This window comes from Odocoileus virginianus, chromosome 13, assembly GCF_023699985.2.
Source record: "Odocoileus virginianus isolate 20LAN1187 ecotype Illinois chromosome 13, Ovbor_1.2, whole genome shotgun sequence".
Taxonomy (NCBI): Eukaryota; Metazoa; Chordata; class Mammalia; order Artiodactyla; family Cervidae; genus Odocoileus; species Odocoileus virginianus.
The window spans coordinates 12751852-12768727 of NC_069686.1; the positions used below are offsets into that span (position 1 = coordinate 12751852).

Below are 16876 nucleotides of genomic sequence, written 5' to 3' on the forward strand. Positions count from 1 at the left end.
TGCATGATCAACCCATGGAAGATTATTTTAATAGTGATTATTCCATGTCATGATGGCTTTAAGGAGATTGAATTATCTCTGATTATTACTGTGGGAAGTATACCTTTAAATCAGTTATTTGCAAGAATATGATCTGTAAGAATTATTTCTCATCTGCTTTAATCTCAGTTGAATTTAAGGGATCTGTGGCTAGGAAATTTATACGCTGTCCTGATCCTATTTCATGCAGGAGGCCAGTCTGAAAAGATGGTGTCAAATATTAGGGATGCCCTTGGGTGGACGGTTAGAGATGACAGGTCAAGGAGATTAGGCAGGTTTCTGTCCCTCATATGTCACTCTATGCCCTACGATTGGAATTAATCAGGATGAATTATTAAGGGCCTGAAGACCTCCATCAAGACTAAATTGAGGAGCATAAGACAAAAAAAAAAAAAAAAAAAAAAAATTTTTATTCCAACTGTAAATGTAAGTCTTTGTTAGCTGCTATGGATCTGTACCAAAGTTGGTTCAAGTTTCTCTTCAGACCACATGCCATATAAAATCTGAGTACACAAAGTGGATTTTGAAAATCATGCAGTCCTCTATTAATATCCAGGCTCAGTGCATTGGGTGCATTGCTTAGCTGCTGATTGCCTCAGTTTTTGTATATGTAAAATCACTGCTATGTGGCTCTGATGGTGTTCTTCCCAGCTGACAAGAGCAAAGCCATTAAAGGCATCAGGGTCTTCTGTCATTGGTATTTTGGGTGTATTTTTTTTGTATTCTGAACATCGAAATGGAGACAGGTGTTACGACTGCTTGGAAGCTCTGGAATCCAATGTTGGTGAATTATTTGGATGTTTTTATCCCTCGTTGCCTGCTTTGGTGATTTAGCATGAGGTTGATACAGAGCAGTTTTTCAGGAAAAAGCTGCGTCTGGCTTGGATACAGTTTTCTTTCTCTAACTGTTGTTTTAAAAAAAAAATTCTATGTGATATGATAATAATTTTAGAGACTGCATAGCAGAATATCTTATATCATTTCAGGATTTTAAAATCATTTTTACTATTCTGAATATTACTTAACAGAATCACATACTGAGCCCCATTATGGAGAGTGAAAGATACATCATCTAAAATGGATTACCTATACTTTAGTGTCTTCCTATATACATACAAGTTTGTTTATTTTGATTAGCCATCTACCCTTCAAAACTGGATTTGTAGAAATTTCTGTTAGACCTTTTATAACATAAAATAGAATATATTAGTAGTATGGATTTTAACTATATGTATCTTTAGAATTATTGCATATTTATGTTATATGTGAAGCCAGCTGAGCCTCTGTGAGAAAACTACCACCTCTACCAATTGTCCCCTTTGTTCACACAAGAAAGCATTCTCATCATTTGGATCCCTATAGAAACATAAGAAAAGGATAGTGATATTTATACTATTTCTTTAAAATTTTTTTGAATAAAAGCAAAAACTTCTTATGTGGGAAAATTATTTTTGTGTGTTCATCTGAAGTTATTGTCAGATGATAAATATGAGTCTTATAAGAAACTTATGTTTAAGGGAGTCTTTGAATTCCCAAGCTGGCTCAGCTAATTCTGTTGTAATATCTAGGGGAATAGTGCTTGAAAATATTGTCTTTTCTTAGAGAAGAGGATATAGGGCAGGTGTGAAATTGGACAGGTAGTACATGTAAAAGGGGAATTAAGTGCTTTGGTAGTATGACAGTGACATCTGTCATACAAAGTATTATGGAGAAACTGGAGAACTATTGCCATGTGGACTCCAATATTGGGTTTTGCCACTTTTGACAAACGTTTGCTTTGTGTGTGAAAATAGCTAATTGTTGGTTTTATCCAGTTAGTGGTTGAAGAAATAACATAGGTAAAAAAATTATGATTGCTCATTGTTACCAATCTATATTTTTGATTAGATTATTAACTTAAAATTACATATCAGTAGTATCAAAGTCATAAAAGTTATCAGAACAGAGCAATGTGGAGAGAACCACAGAAAAGGAAGGCAGTTCTGTTTACTAGGTTCAGTTCAGTCTCTCAGTTATATACCGCTCTTTGCGACCCTGTGGACTGCAGCATGCCAGGCTTCCCTGTCCATCACCAACTCCCAGAGCCTGCTCAAACTCATGTCCATCGAGTCGGTGATGCCATCCAACCATCCTATCCCCTGTCATCCTCTTCTCCTCCCGCCTTCAATCCTTCCCAGCATCAGGGTCTTTTCCACTGAGTCAGCTCTTCACATCAGGTGGCCAAAGTATTGGAGTTTCAGCTTCCATATCAGTCCTTCCAATGCATATTCAAAATGTGGTCCACTGGAGAAGGGAATGGCAAACCACTTCAGTATTCTTGCTTTGAGAACCCCATGAACAGTTTAATAGGTTATCTGTAACATATGGTAATGTCAGCACACTAAACGAATGAGAAAAGTGAACAAATTGAGGTGTGTAGTTCTCTGAATAAACATTCCATTTTAGTACCAATAACTCCATGGAGTGAAGTTTTAGTTTAGTGGTTTAGCTGCAGTGTTCCCATTAACATAGTGAGAGTTGGGTTGTTAACTGCTCATGTGCATTGCTAAAGCATACCCCCTGGACCCCTGTAAATGAAAGTAAAAACAAAATGTGTGCTGAACATACTGGCAATGACAACAGCTGTGGATATTCAGTTTTCATTTTTGTCCATTGCTTTTCTTGAAAATTGTGAAATGTATCACATATCCAGAGGGGAGAAAATACGTATGTACAGAGTAAAAAATAATTATAAACTGGACATCCTTCCTATTTACACCAGATTAAAACATAAAATGCTGTCATTACTCCTGAAGTCGTGTGCTGCCCCTTCACAATTTTATTGCCCTCCCTCCTGAATCCTACCCCTGTTATCACCATCCTGTAATTATTGCCTTGCTTTTTTTGTTTTATGGCTTCACTGCCTATGTATGTTTTAAAATAAAATATGCAATTTTATTTTCTCTGTCTTTGAACTTTGTATAAATGGAATCATTCTATGTACATTTTTGTTTATTGCTTTTTCTGCCCAAATGCAAAGTCATAATACCCACTGATGTGCAATTTCCCTCTGAATAAATATATCACAATTTACCTATTCTATAATTGATAGACTTTTGAGTTATTTCTAAGGTTTGCTGTTGTTGTTTTTTCTCTTATAAATAATGCTGTTATAAGCATTTTGTACATGTCCCCTAGTTTACTTTTGTAGTATGTTGAGTAATGGCTTCTCAAAGATGTCCACATCTTAATCTTCAGAATCTATGAATATCTTACCTTATAAGACAAGAGGAACTCTGAAGAGGTGATTCAGCTAAGGATCTTGATATGGGGTGATTATTGTGGATTATCTGGGTGGGCCCAGTGTAGTAACAAGGGTCCTTCTAATAGAGGCAGGAGGGCCAAAGTTTGGAAGATGCTGTACTGCTTTGAAGTTCATTTGAAAATGGAGAATTGGGCCGTGAACCAAGGAGTGCAGGCAGTCTACAGAAGCTAGAAAAGGTAAGCGGAAGAATTCTCCTCAGAGCCTCTAGAAGGGATGCAGCCCTACTGACCTTAATTTTAGAACTTCTGACCTCCTGAAACGTAAGAGAATAAATTTAAATTGTTTTAAGCCACTAAATTTGTGTTAATTTTTTACAGCAGCAATAGACAACTAATACATGTGAGTGAGGTTTCTTTGGGAGTATATACCTAGAAATAGAATTTGGGGGATCGTAATTTATGCACATGTTAAAATTCCCACTAATGACCAATTATTTTTTGTGGGCTTTCCAGGTGGTTCTAATGGTAAAGAATGCACCTACCAGTGCAGGAGATATAACAGATGTGGGTTCGATCCCTGGGTCAGGAAGATACCCTGGAGTCAGAAATGGCAACCCACTCTGGTATTCTTGCCCGGGACATCCCATGGACAGAGGAGAGGGTTCAATCCTTGAGTCAGGAAGATCCCCTAGAGTAGGAAATAGCAACCCACTCCAGTATTCTTGCCTGGAGAATCCCATGGACAGAGGAGCCTGGTGGGCTACAGTCTATAGGGTCACAAAGAGTTGGACACAACTGAAGTGACCCACATAGCAGATTTTCTGAAATAGGGTTGATCAACTGCATTCCCTCTAGCAATGTATTGGTTTCTGTTGCTCCACATTCTTGCTAACATTTGATATTGTCAAACTTTTTAAAAAGTTTTTGCTGATCTGGTACACTGAGAATTGTATCTTATTGTGGTTTTAATATGTGGTTTTCCTTTTCCTGGTGATTAAAGATGTCAATCAATTATCTCTTGCCTTTTTTCAGGAGATGGTGATACCATCAGCATGATTTATCTGTACTATAAAAACAGAAGCACTTAAAATCATGCACATTATTTCCATTTCATGAAACTTCTTTTCACAATTACATAAACTTTCCCAGTATAAAAGACTCCTCACAAAGAGTTTGATAATATTAAACTGAAGAACTAACTTTGTAAAAATAGTGAGTTGTTTTCTAATTTTGGCTTTATTTTCCAACCTATTTAAAGAATAAAGAGTGTTGAGAAAGTAGAGACAAGAGTTTCCAGCTGATGGATCCGGCATATTTGAAAACATAGAAGTAACAAAGGAAGAACTTCAGAGCAAGATGACAGATGAGCAGTTCATGTATCAATTTCTCCTATGGAAGAGATGTGTTCCTAAAAAATATTTGTCTACAGAATCTTCTGTAGGATAGTGTTGATTACCTCCAATGAGTACTAGATTATACTAAACCAGTATTATAAGAGCCCATGTACTTTTCTAAAAGTTCACCCATTCTATCATTTAAATATTTAGTTTTTGGAATGTGTTCAGTATTGGTTACTCCACTGCTATTATTAAGTGTCTTTGAGAGTCTTAACAGAATTATGTTGCTGTTGTCTTATTGTGGATTGAGATATTCTATTTTTGTTAAATATGTGTATTTATTCCCCTTTACATGCTTTAAAAAAGCTACATCTTCATAAAAATCCAAATCCATTTGCATAACACTAGTTTGACAAATAAGTACATCACCTATGCAGTACAAAAGTGCAGGGATCTCATGCTGTTGGAGCTTATCAAATAAATTCTCATATCCTTCCTTGAACATGTTTTCAGATTCTTCCATAATATTTTTAAATTTAGCTTTTGAGGAAGCTTGTCAGCAAGCAAACTGTGACTTATTATACTCTTCAGCCATGGAAAGGTGCTTCTCACCTCTGGTAAGAACTGATCAACTTCAAGAGAATATCTTTCCTTCAGTTGAATATCTTTTTTTTTTTTACATTTATCTGTAACCAGTTTAGAGTTGTCAGTAATATTATGACATCCTGGACATCTTTTTCCTTGTATTTACTTAGTGTCATATCAAAGACTGTTAGTGTCTGAAGTATCACAGCTTCTCCTTTGACAAGACCACAGATAATTTCCTCTATCTTTGTAGAATTCTTGATGTGAGCTGAATGTTTCTGTAGTTTTAGCATCTTTTTTTTTAAAACGACAGTGGACTCTTGATTAGTCATTTCTTAGCTATCCAACATTCATCTCAAAGACCTTGATCTTCCACTGTGTCTTCCTCTTCAAGGTGAATGTGTCTTGGGTCAGCACCACCAACTGCCACCAGATTGCAAACTCTGGCACTTCCTACTGAGTCTGCTCCCATCATAGCCACCTGTTTCAGGGCCTCAGTTGCCTCCCAACCAGGAAAGAAGAGGCCAGTTATAGCAGGCAGCAAGCCATACACATGCTCCATAGTGAACCCTGTGGATAGCCCCTTGAATCATCTCTTCATATATTTGTGTTTTGTATTTCCTTTTCTTTGAATACTTGTCCATGTCAGTTGCCTATTTTTTCTACTAAGTAATCCTTTTTCTTATTGATTTGTAGGAGTTCTTCATACATGTATATATGCATATATCTTTCAAACACCACCACCCTTACTGGTTATGAAAGTGTATTAGTTGCTCATTTGTGTCCAACTTGGCAACCCCATGGACTATAGCCTGCTAGGCTTCTTAGTCCATGGGATTCTCCAGGCAAGAATACTGGAGTGGGTTGCTATTTCCTTCTCCAGGGGATCTTCTCAACCAAGGGATTGAACCAGGGGACTTCTCTGGTACCTCAGCTGGTAAAGAATCTGCCTGCAATGAAAGAGACTCCAAGTTCAATTCCTGGGTCAGGGAGGTCTCCTGGAGAAGGAATAGGCTACCCACTCCAGTATTCTTGGGCTTCCCTTTGTGGCTCAGCTGGTAAAGAATCTGCCTTTAGTGCAGGAGTCCTGGGTTTGATGCCTGGGTTGCAAAGATCCCCTGGAGAAGGGAAAGGCTACCCACTCCAGTATCCTGGCCTGGAGAATTCCATCGACTATATATTTGTGTGTAGCATATTACCTTTTAAATTCATCCACATTGTTACAGATTTTCTTCCTTTTATGGCTGAGTAGTATTCCATTGTGCACATGTGTACTCACACACACACACACACACACACACACACACACACACACACATACTTACACACACACACACACATCTTTATCCTTTCATCTGTTGATGGACACTTAGGTTGCTTCCATATCTTGGCAATTATAATTAATGGTGCTATGAACATTGGGGTGAAATTTTTACTCTTTAAAAATTCTTTTCCCAAATGACATTGATACCTAAAAGTAAATTTTAAGGGGAAGGAAATTAGTATTAACAAAATTACTACTGTGCGCCAAATAGTCAACATAGGTTATTTCACTTAATCCTCACAACTGTTTTATTGCTTATCTTTCTCAACATTTATTAAATAACCCCAATGTGTTAAGCTTTGTTTTTTGAGATTTTCTATGTAAGGTATCATATCATCTGCAAAATAATGAAAGTTTTTGTTTCTTTTTTCCTAGTCCTTTAACTTTCCTTTTTCTTGATTTACCATGCAAGGACTTCCAGAACAGTGTAGAATATGATTGATAAAAACAGGCATCCTTATATTGAAATTTATCTTACAGAAGATGCTGTTAGAGTTTCACTGTTAGTTATGAGATGTCTGTGGGTTTTTTGAAATGCCCTTTATCAGGCTGAGAAAGTGTCTTCTATTCCCAGTTTGCTAAGGAGATTGTTGCTGTTTTTTTTTCACATCATGAAGAAAGTGAAAGTGAAAGTCACTCAGTCATGTCCGACTCTTTGCAACCCTGTGGACTGATACAGTTCATGGAATAGTCCAGACCAGAACACTGGAATGGGTGGCTGTTTCCTTCTCCAGGGGATCTTCCCAACCTGGGGATTGAACCCAGATCTTCCGTATTGCAGACAGATTCTTTACTAGCTGAGCCACTAGATAGCTGTAAAATTTTACCCAGTTTTCCTACCTTTATTAAGATACAATATTTTTCACCTTAACGTGTTAATGTGGTGAGCTACTTTAGTTTATCTTCTCATGATAAACCAATCTAGGATTCCTAGAAAATACCAACTTGGTCATAACAAATTATCTTTTTATTCACTGTCGGATTTGTTTTGTCAAAATGTTTATTTTTAGAGGCTTTGAATCTGTATTCATTCATTAGTGAGATTGGCCTATATTTTTCTTTGCTTATAATATCCTCATTTGGTTTTGAAAGCGAATCTATATCACAAATGATTTTTTTCCGCAGTGTGGAATAGGTTGCATAAGATTAGAATTTCCTAGTGCTCAAATGTCTTGTAGAATTTCCTGGAAATCTGTCTGGTTCCTGTGTGTATATGTGTATGTGTGTAATAGGACTATTTTGAACTGCTAATTCAATTTCTTTAAAGCTTGTAGAACTCTTAATGTTCTCTGTTTTTTTATGAGTTTTTAAAAAACTGTATATATTGTTTACTTCATAAGTTTTCAAGTTTATAGACACAAACATGTTCATAATGTCTTATCTGTTTAATCTCTGTAGCAACTATAGCTTTGCCCTTTTTATTCCTGATTTAAAAAATTTTAATGTCTCTATTTTTCCCCTGTGATTATTTTCTCCAGAGATTTTTTTATGTTTTGTTACTTTTCTGACCTCTGTTGATCCTCTTCATTATATGTTTATTTTCTTTTTCATTAACTCCTGCTGTTATTTTTATTATTTTCTCTCATCTTCTTGAGTTTGTTTTGCTGTTCTTTTTTCTAATTCCTTATGGTTGGTTGATCACTTCAATAAGTTGTGCTTTGCTTTTTAACGGAAGCATCTAAGATGAAATTTTTAAGAACCTCTTTAACTCTGTCCTACCATTTTGGTACATAATCTTTAGTTATAATTTCCATTTTATTTATTTTTTGCTTGATAGTTTAGAAATGCATTTTAAATTTTTAAATATTTTTCCTCTAGTTACTTTTTTTCAAAATAAAGTGCATTGGGATGAAATGATATATTCTGCACAATACCAATTATTTCACATAACTCTTTCAAATTGGCCAGCTTTATCACCTAGCTCGCAGTCCGTTTTCACAAATGTTCAATGTCAACTTGCCCACTTATATGAAGTGTCCTGTTGTGGGGTTTAGTGTCTCCAGATGTATCAGATGTACTTATATATGAGCACAGGAGTGGGTGGGTTATGGTGGGGGACACAATTCCCATTGATGCCCATTGATAATCTTTCTTTTTAAGTGAGACAGAGGGACTTACTGAGACAGAGGGACTCACTAGTAAGTTTTAAAGTTGAAGTTTCCATAGATGTCAGAAGTGCATTATTGCTCTGTCTAAAGGAGCATGTCGAGGGCTTATAGATCCAAGCAACCAAGGATTTGTTGTGGTTTCTGCTTTTGTTATTCCACCCTATGCTGTTCCTAAACCAAGGAAGAATTGTAGTTGGATTAATTGATTGCTTGTTTTATTGAAGCATTTCAGAAGTAAATTATGATTCATAGAATGGTCCCTGATCCTGTTTCTCCTGTGAGAGTGAGTGCTAGCCGATACACCCAATCTTTCTAACCCAGCAGAACCCAGACCTGCAAAATATGATGAATGGTATAACTGACTGACTCTGCAAAGGGCTTGATCCAGTTCATAAAAACACCAGTGTAGCATTCTGCCAGGTGGCCTAGGAAATATTTGGAACAAGGCAGTAGGCAGGAGACCAGTTCTAGGAGGCACTAACCAACTCTGTCCAACGTGGAGTAACTTAAGACAAGGCTGCCAAAAATCAGACCGACTCAGTTCTCCAGGCAGTATGTCTGATAGAAGACTCCTACTTGCAAGCTTGTCTTAGAGAGAACAGCATTGAAACAAGTGTACTATCTGGGGGTGAAACAGATCACCAGCCCAGGCTGGACGCATGAGATAAGTGCTCAGGCCTGGTGCACTGGGAAGACCCAGAGAGATGGGATGGGGAGGGAGGCGGGAGGGGGGATCGGGATGGGGAACACATGTAAATCCATGGCTGATTCATGTCAATATATGACAAAAACCACTACAACATTGTAAAGTAATTAGCCTCCAACTAATAAAAATAAATGAAAAATGAAAAAAAAAAAAAGAAAGTATCCTGGCACTTTATCCGGGAAAAGGCATGCTGGGTGCTGAGTCCACTCCTGTGTCTCTCTTGGCTATTTGTGAATGAGTCCTGCTGATGAAAACAGTCCTCTGGTGGAAACAAACCATGTGTGAACACCTTCAGTTTGGTCCATTACTCTTCCTCTCAAATTTGAGGGCTAGAGATGCGTGCCCCCAGTGTTTCGTGGAGCACATGGCCATATACCTTCTGGAGCGAATCTGGGTACTCTCAGCAGAGCTGCTTGTTGGCAGCCAACCTAGGTGAGCACCAGGGAAATAAAGCCTGGCATGGGAACAGGAAAGAAAGGCGTCAGGGCCACAGTGGCTGACAGTGGGGACGGGCATGTGTATGGAACCAGCCAGGCCCAGGGACTAACCTAGAAGATTAGAGGGAAGTAGTGACATGCTGTTCCCAAGGCCTTTGTGCAGTGAGTGATGTGGCTTTTTCTAAATGGGGTTTTCAGTGGTTGAACATTCTCTTGTGGCTAGAAGATTTGTTCTTATCATTTTCTTCCAAACTTACATCTCCTGGTTCAATAGTTTGGTGAGAATTTTGTTTTAGAAACCAATATGAGGCTACTGGTTTTTGATTTCTGATATTCAACCGTTTTGTAAATCAAATGTTTTCCATCATTTTACTGTTTATGCTATGCTGCGTTAAGATGTTGTGATGTTTACCAGTTAAATGTGGAGCGGGTCAGAGTCTGAGAGAGTTGAAAGATCCATCCATTTCACATATTAGAATATTGCTCAACTATAGTATCTTGGCAGTCTTTTTGTTCTCAGTTCTCTGTGATTTTCAGAAAATATCAAATTCCTTTGATATTCTGTGTAGCAATTCAATTGGGCTTAGTTTTTATGGCAAAGAGCTTTATGGCCAGGATGATAATGACTTTAAAAAATAACAGGGTGCTATGCTATTTTTCACATAATTTATTCTTTGTGAAGATTGACCTACTCCCATCTTGAGAGTTGTCATCTTACCTATCTATTTTACCTGCAACCCAATAATATAATGACTTCTGTTTTTTTCAGGGATACTTTTGAAACCATAGTGTGGTCCTGAATAGTAATCCCATCACTTTGAGGGAACTGTTTTTAAACTTTTTTTCCTTTGTCACTTTCCCATGTCAGAATAAAATTATATATATCATGTATAATAACCTATAATACATTTTTATAGTAGTGCATATATACCATAACAATCAATTTCCTGTTGAATATTTAGATATTTTTCATTTTTTACTTATGAATTTCAAGAATAAAACTACTGTATTGAAAAGTAAGAAAAATTGAAAGGTTTTTATTACTTATTGCTATGTGCACACATGCTTAGTCCCCCAGTCGTGTCTGACTCTTTGTGACCCCGAGGACTGTAGCCCACCAGGCTTCTCTGTTCATGGGATCTTTCTGGGAAGAATACTAGAGTGGGTTACCATTTCCTCCTCCAGGGATCTTCCTGACCCAGGGTTCGAACCCATGTTTCCTGTGTCTCCTGCCTTGCAGGTGGATTCTGCTGAGCCATGAGGGAAAACCATACTTATTGTCCTCCATGTGTATTGCACTAATTTGTATTCTCACTGGCAGTGTAGTATACAAAAGTATTTCCAGAAAAACTTTTGATTAAGTTATGTATCTTGACACTTTACATTTTAAATCTTTGCCAATTTTATAGAAGAACTATAACTGTTGTAACTCAACAGTTTTCATGTATTTATATGAAATATGAAAATTTTTTCCCATCAGTATTTTCTCTTGTTAATTTCCAATTCCTACCTATTGCTCATTTTTCCTAATTAATTTGTAAGAATTCTGTATGTTTAGGATTTAACACTTTGTCAGCCAGGTGTGTTTATATTTTTTCAACTTTATTTTATTCTTAATTCTTTGTATTATTTTTGAGATCTAAAATTTTTAATTTCTATTAGTCAAATCTCTCAGTATTTATGCTTCCTTCTTTTGGTATTATGGGTTGAGAGACTTCCCCTTAAGAGATGAGATAAATTTTCAGTTATATTTCTTTAATTCTTTTATTATTTTACTTTTGACATCTGATTTTTTAATTTTAAAAATATTTGAATATAATTTTCAAGTGAAGTAAATGATGATTTAGTTTATTATGTCATTCATTCTCATACTGAAACTTTCCACCATTTTTATTTCTGATAAGAATATTAGCCAGAAAAAGAAAACAACAATGTTAGCTGAAATGAACAGCTAAAAGAAATAGAATTGATCTTACTTTTACTGATTGTTTTGGTTAAAGGTTTGGTAGAAAAGAAGACCAACATTTGAACATAAGGCCACTGACTTTTTGAGTGAAAATTTAGGATTTATTTGATAATATGTGGGATCTGTGCATTCTCATATTATTGACTATTATAATTAATATCCAGACTTTTTTCTCATAGTATTTCGTGTTAAAATAAGAAATGTATCTTGGCAGGGTTTGAGTAATCTGTCCCACATTTGCAGTTCATCAAGAGATGAGTATATTTATCTCCTTATTCAGCTTGCAATTAACTTTGATGTATAATGTGAGAAAAGAGTCTTACTTTCTCCAAATATGTGACTAATTGAATAATTTATTATTTTGTGACTTATTTGAAATTATATTCTTATTAAGTACATTTATTCACACACATCTATACATATGTGTATATACACATATAAATCTGACTTTCTACTCTCTTTCATCAACTTTATGAACCAGTATCATACTTTTAATTATTGTAGCTTTAAGACATATTTTAATATTAAGTAATCATGTATTTATAATCATGTTATCACAAGAAAGAATGATTCAAAATATTTTTAAAACATTTAAAAATGAGTTTAAAAGTATTTTAGAACTTTTAGAACATTTAAAAGCAAACTTTAAAATTACTTTTTAACATTAAGCTTTTGTCATACAGAAACAGTCACTTCCACTTATTACCAGTAAAACCTAATTAAAATTTGTATTAAAATATAACACTTACACTTTATACTAGAAATTACTATATTTTTCATAAATGTGGGAAAGTCAGATTCTGACTGATACAGCTGTTTACAAATCAGTTACATTTAGAGGCCACTTTCCCTTTGTCTCTGTTGCCCAGAGCGGGAAGAACAAACAGGCTTCCTATTGGAGGCGATCCTTGTTGGTTGTTTTTTTTTTTTTTTTAACCCAGAGCTTTTACTTAATTTTCCTTCCAGTTTTATCCAGATACAATCGACATATAGCACTGTATACGTTTAAGGTGTACAGCATAATGATTTGACTGAAATACATCATAAGATGATTACCACAATAAGTTTAGTGAATATCTGTGATCTTTTATTGAAGGCAAGAGGAAAAGGGGATGACAGAGAATGAGATGGTTGGATAACATCACCGACTCAAAGGACATGAGTTTGAGCAAGCTCTGGGAGGTGGTGAAGGACAGGGCAGCCTGGTGTGCTGCAGTCCATGGGGTCTCAGAAAGTCGGACACAGCTGAGATACTGAACAACAACAACAAATGATCTTGTATAGGTACAGAAGTAAAGAAATTGAAAAAATATTTTTCCTTTGTGATGAGAACTCTTAGGATTTACTCTCTTCACAACTTCCTTATTTAACATACAGCAGTGTTAATTGTTATGTTGTACATTACATTCCTAGCACTTACTTGTCTAATAACTAGAAGTTTGTACCTTTTGACCACGTTCCTCCAATTCTGCTCCCACCTCCCACCTCTGGTTGCCACAGATCTAATCTCTTCTCCTATAGTCCTTGTTAAACAAGTGAATGAGGCCAAATCTCTAGTGTGCCACTGTTAACCTTGACTCCTGATTTAGACCTGGCTTTCTATGCATCACTGTTTTGACCTTGGCTTTTCCTGTAGTCCCTGGTTCCTGACTGTTTGGTGTCTGAACCACAACCCCATGTTGACAGTCCTTTGTCCATAGTCACAGACTTCTTGGCTTTCTTGGTTCTACCTGTAGGCTCACCTCCCTGATTCACCAAAGTCCTTAGATGGCTCCACTGTGCCAGGAAGAAAGGTACTTCTAGCCTGCTGACTTACCATGCCTGTCTCTTCATATGGTGATGCTTGGCTCAGACATATTAATTATACACAATAAATGTTATAGAACATGGAGTTGCCTTTTAACTCCACATACAATTTATCTGCACACTTACAATGTATCTTTAATAGCTACCTGTCCCATCTATTAAAGAAATTTAAGATTTCATCATTTTGTTTCATCCCCTACCACCTCACCAACTTTGGTTTCAGCTGTGCCGTGGTTCTTCCATCTTCCTGTGTCTTGAGATATATTTGTATCTCTTATAAGAAAGATAAATAATAATAGCCATGATGACAACAATAAGACAGGACCAAACAAAAATGCCAACTAAGAGAAAGGAAGAAAAGGGAAATAAGATCAGCAAACTAAGTTGACTTTAGCAACACAGCTGAAGGAGAGTAACTTGGTAATGTGTGTATACTAAGTCACTTCAGTCATGTCATACTCTGTTACCCTATGGACGGTAGCCCACAAGGCGCCTCTCCATGGGATTTCCTAGACAAAAATACCAGAATGGGTTGCCATGCCCTCCTCCAGGGCATCTTCCTGACCCAGGGATTGAACCAGGATCTGCTGCACTGGCAGGCGAATTCTTCACTGCCGAGCCACCGGGGAAGCCCAACTTGGTAATAACAATGGCTGTTTCTAAACCTCATATTAAGTTCTTTTATAGTGTCTGTTAACCACTAATTCAGTTTGGAAGACTTAGATGAATTTAAGGGTGTCCTTCAAGCATTTACCATACCACTTCAGGTCCTTAGAAGAGTAACACTTCAAAAACATACATATTTTTGGGAATATTTTGTAGTATTTAAAACTCTACACTTTTGTGTGTGTGTGTGTGTGTGTGTGTAAAAGAATTCAGAGGGAAGATTTTTGTTTGCTGTTGAGCAATGACATTCTGTGAATACATATTAAGAACAACAGTGATCATTTTGCACTTTTTCTTGGCAAGTATCAAATTAGGATGCTCAAAGCATTAGCTATCTAGTTACCATATGCCATGTCTTTGTTTTTGTGCAGTATATCCTCAAGCCTTCCATCAATTCAGAACAATTAATTATACTTCTTTGTATGGAGAAAAGCAGAATAGTACACTTCAAATCGTTAAAGACTAATCAAAATTTTTGAAAGCTTAGCTTTCCAAGCAATTTTGGGAAAATAAGTGGTGTTTATGATCAGTCATAAATGTGAGGAGATGCTTCTATGAATTGGAATTAAATGGGTGTTACTAACTGATGTACCAATAAAAGCAGTTTTCTTTTAAGCTTCAGACAGTTGGTCAATCTATTGGTTTGCATTTCAATGGCTTATTCATTCTATATTTTATATTTCCATTAGCTTCTCTTCATTGCAGCTCCATAAGGCATTTGAAAGAGGATGTAGATGAGATGTGGGACTGAACTTGGTCTTCAAACCTTTTGTTGTTGGGAGAAGGGCAGTAGGGTTCTGGGTAAGATATGCAGGCCAGTGCACTAAGCCTATGAGGAAAGTGGGTGGAAAATATAACCAACCTAACCAAAACAAAAGCTAACAAACAAATGTTCTGAAAACTCTAAAGTAGTAGTTCACAAGACCCCTCAGATCCCTTGTGGCCTTGGACTTATTAAAGGACCTCTAATTCTGTGGTTCTTAACCCTGACCAACAGTTAGAAGTCAGATCCCCTGCACAACCCCTCCTCCCACCAATTATGATTTAATTGGTCAGGGTGGGGCTAGGGCATGAGTAGTTACCTAAAGCTCTGCAAGTGATCCCAGTGTCAGGAACAGTTGCTAGCAACTGCTCTGTTCTTATGAACACCTAACAACATCTGTAGACTGAAGTATTACTGTATATATACATGTGTCATGTATTACTTTTGCTCTGTAATCTATGGAAACAATAACTCAGATACAAATTCATTAAATGTTTCATGGAGTTAACAGACACTTTTTTGTATTTACATGCTTTCTCATCTATGTCCCATCATGTGGACATTTTCAAACTTGAAGAGTTTGATAACCTTGGCTATGATCTTGGCTATGAAGGGCTCAGGGTAGAGTTGAGATTGTGGTTAAAACAATCACCCTTATAGGTGGTCAAGACTATTTCTTGGCTAAATCACAAGCCCTGGATAATCTTACTTTAAAGTGTTGGGAAGAGAGCTCTTAAACACAGAGAGGGTAAAAGAGGTTTGTGTGATGCATCCTTGCTATGATTCTGAGAACTGAATGAGATTCTTAGCTCTGGCTCCTGCCTTGGGGAACCTGGAGTGGCTTCTTTGAGAAAGTGAAGAGAAGACAGGATAGATTCCCTTTTGCTTTGAGGCTTCTTACGTGCCTCTGAAATATGTCTCCCCGGGGCAGGCCAGGTTTCTTGAGTGCAGTAAACATAGCTCTTTTTTTCAAGGACCTGAAGGCTCAGACTGCAGAAGTTAGTTCTGTCTACAGCTTAAGTGGACCTTGTGGGTGGGACCTGCTTTCTGGGTGTGTTCTGTGGCATCACGTTCAACCCAGGAATGTGCAGAGGAGGCTGCAAGCCCGAGATCCTGGCTCAGAAGTATATCTACCTATGGTTCTCTCTGTAGCGGGCACAGGTCAGTTCCATTGCTAAAAAGACAGAATTGCTTTTGGCCTTATGTCTTGATCTTTTTAAATATTAAAAATCATAGCTGGGTGTCAAATGCAAAAGGTAGTTCTGTACAGAAGGCACTGGGATCCCTGCACTTCTCAAGAACAGTTACACTTAAGATATCTGTGGTAGGAAAAATATTATGACATAAAAATACTCGAAGCAAGAAGAGTCTGCCACAATCATAAGAAACTCATTCCAGATTTTAACAACCTTATTAAAGAAGCTCTTACTTTAATTTATTAGAAATCTCTCCTGTTGTAGATCATTTCTTGTTTTTTATCCTCAGGGAGATGAATACAAATTGAACATCATTCTCCATGTGGTATTTCATTATCGACCTGGAGGCATTTGTTAATTTCCTATTTAAGTTTCTGTCTCCAGCAATAAATAGGCCCAGTGTTTTTCTCTTCTTCCTTCCCCTGTCTCCTCCTTACCTGGCCTTCTGTGAAGCTTTACTGGTGTGTGTGGTGAACTCCTGAAGACCTCTGGTAAAGTTATTGAGCAGAGTCCTTCATTCTTATCTAAGTTCTCCCTTATTGGGAACTTCCCTGGTGGTCCAGTGGTTAAGACTCCAAGCTTCCACCGCAGGAGGCATGGGTTTGATCCCACATGCTGAGTGGCCAAAAAAAAAAAAAAAGAAAAAGAAAGAAAATTAGTCTCTTCTTTGTACTCCAAGTCCATTTCCTGAAATGAGAAC

General features: G+C 36.9%; 1 protein-coding gene and 1 pseudogene across 1 annotated transcript in view; one reads left to right on the forward strand and one right to left on the reverse strand.

Moving 5' to 3' along the window:
• Positions 1 to 16876, forward strand: part of PDE11A (phosphodiesterase 11A) — a 402070-nt gene that overhangs the window by 30702 nt on the left and 354492 nt on the right. The window lies entirely within an intron of this gene.
• Positions 4915 to 5766, reverse strand: LOC110147112 (cytosolic 5'-nucleotidase 3A-like; annotated as a pseudogene).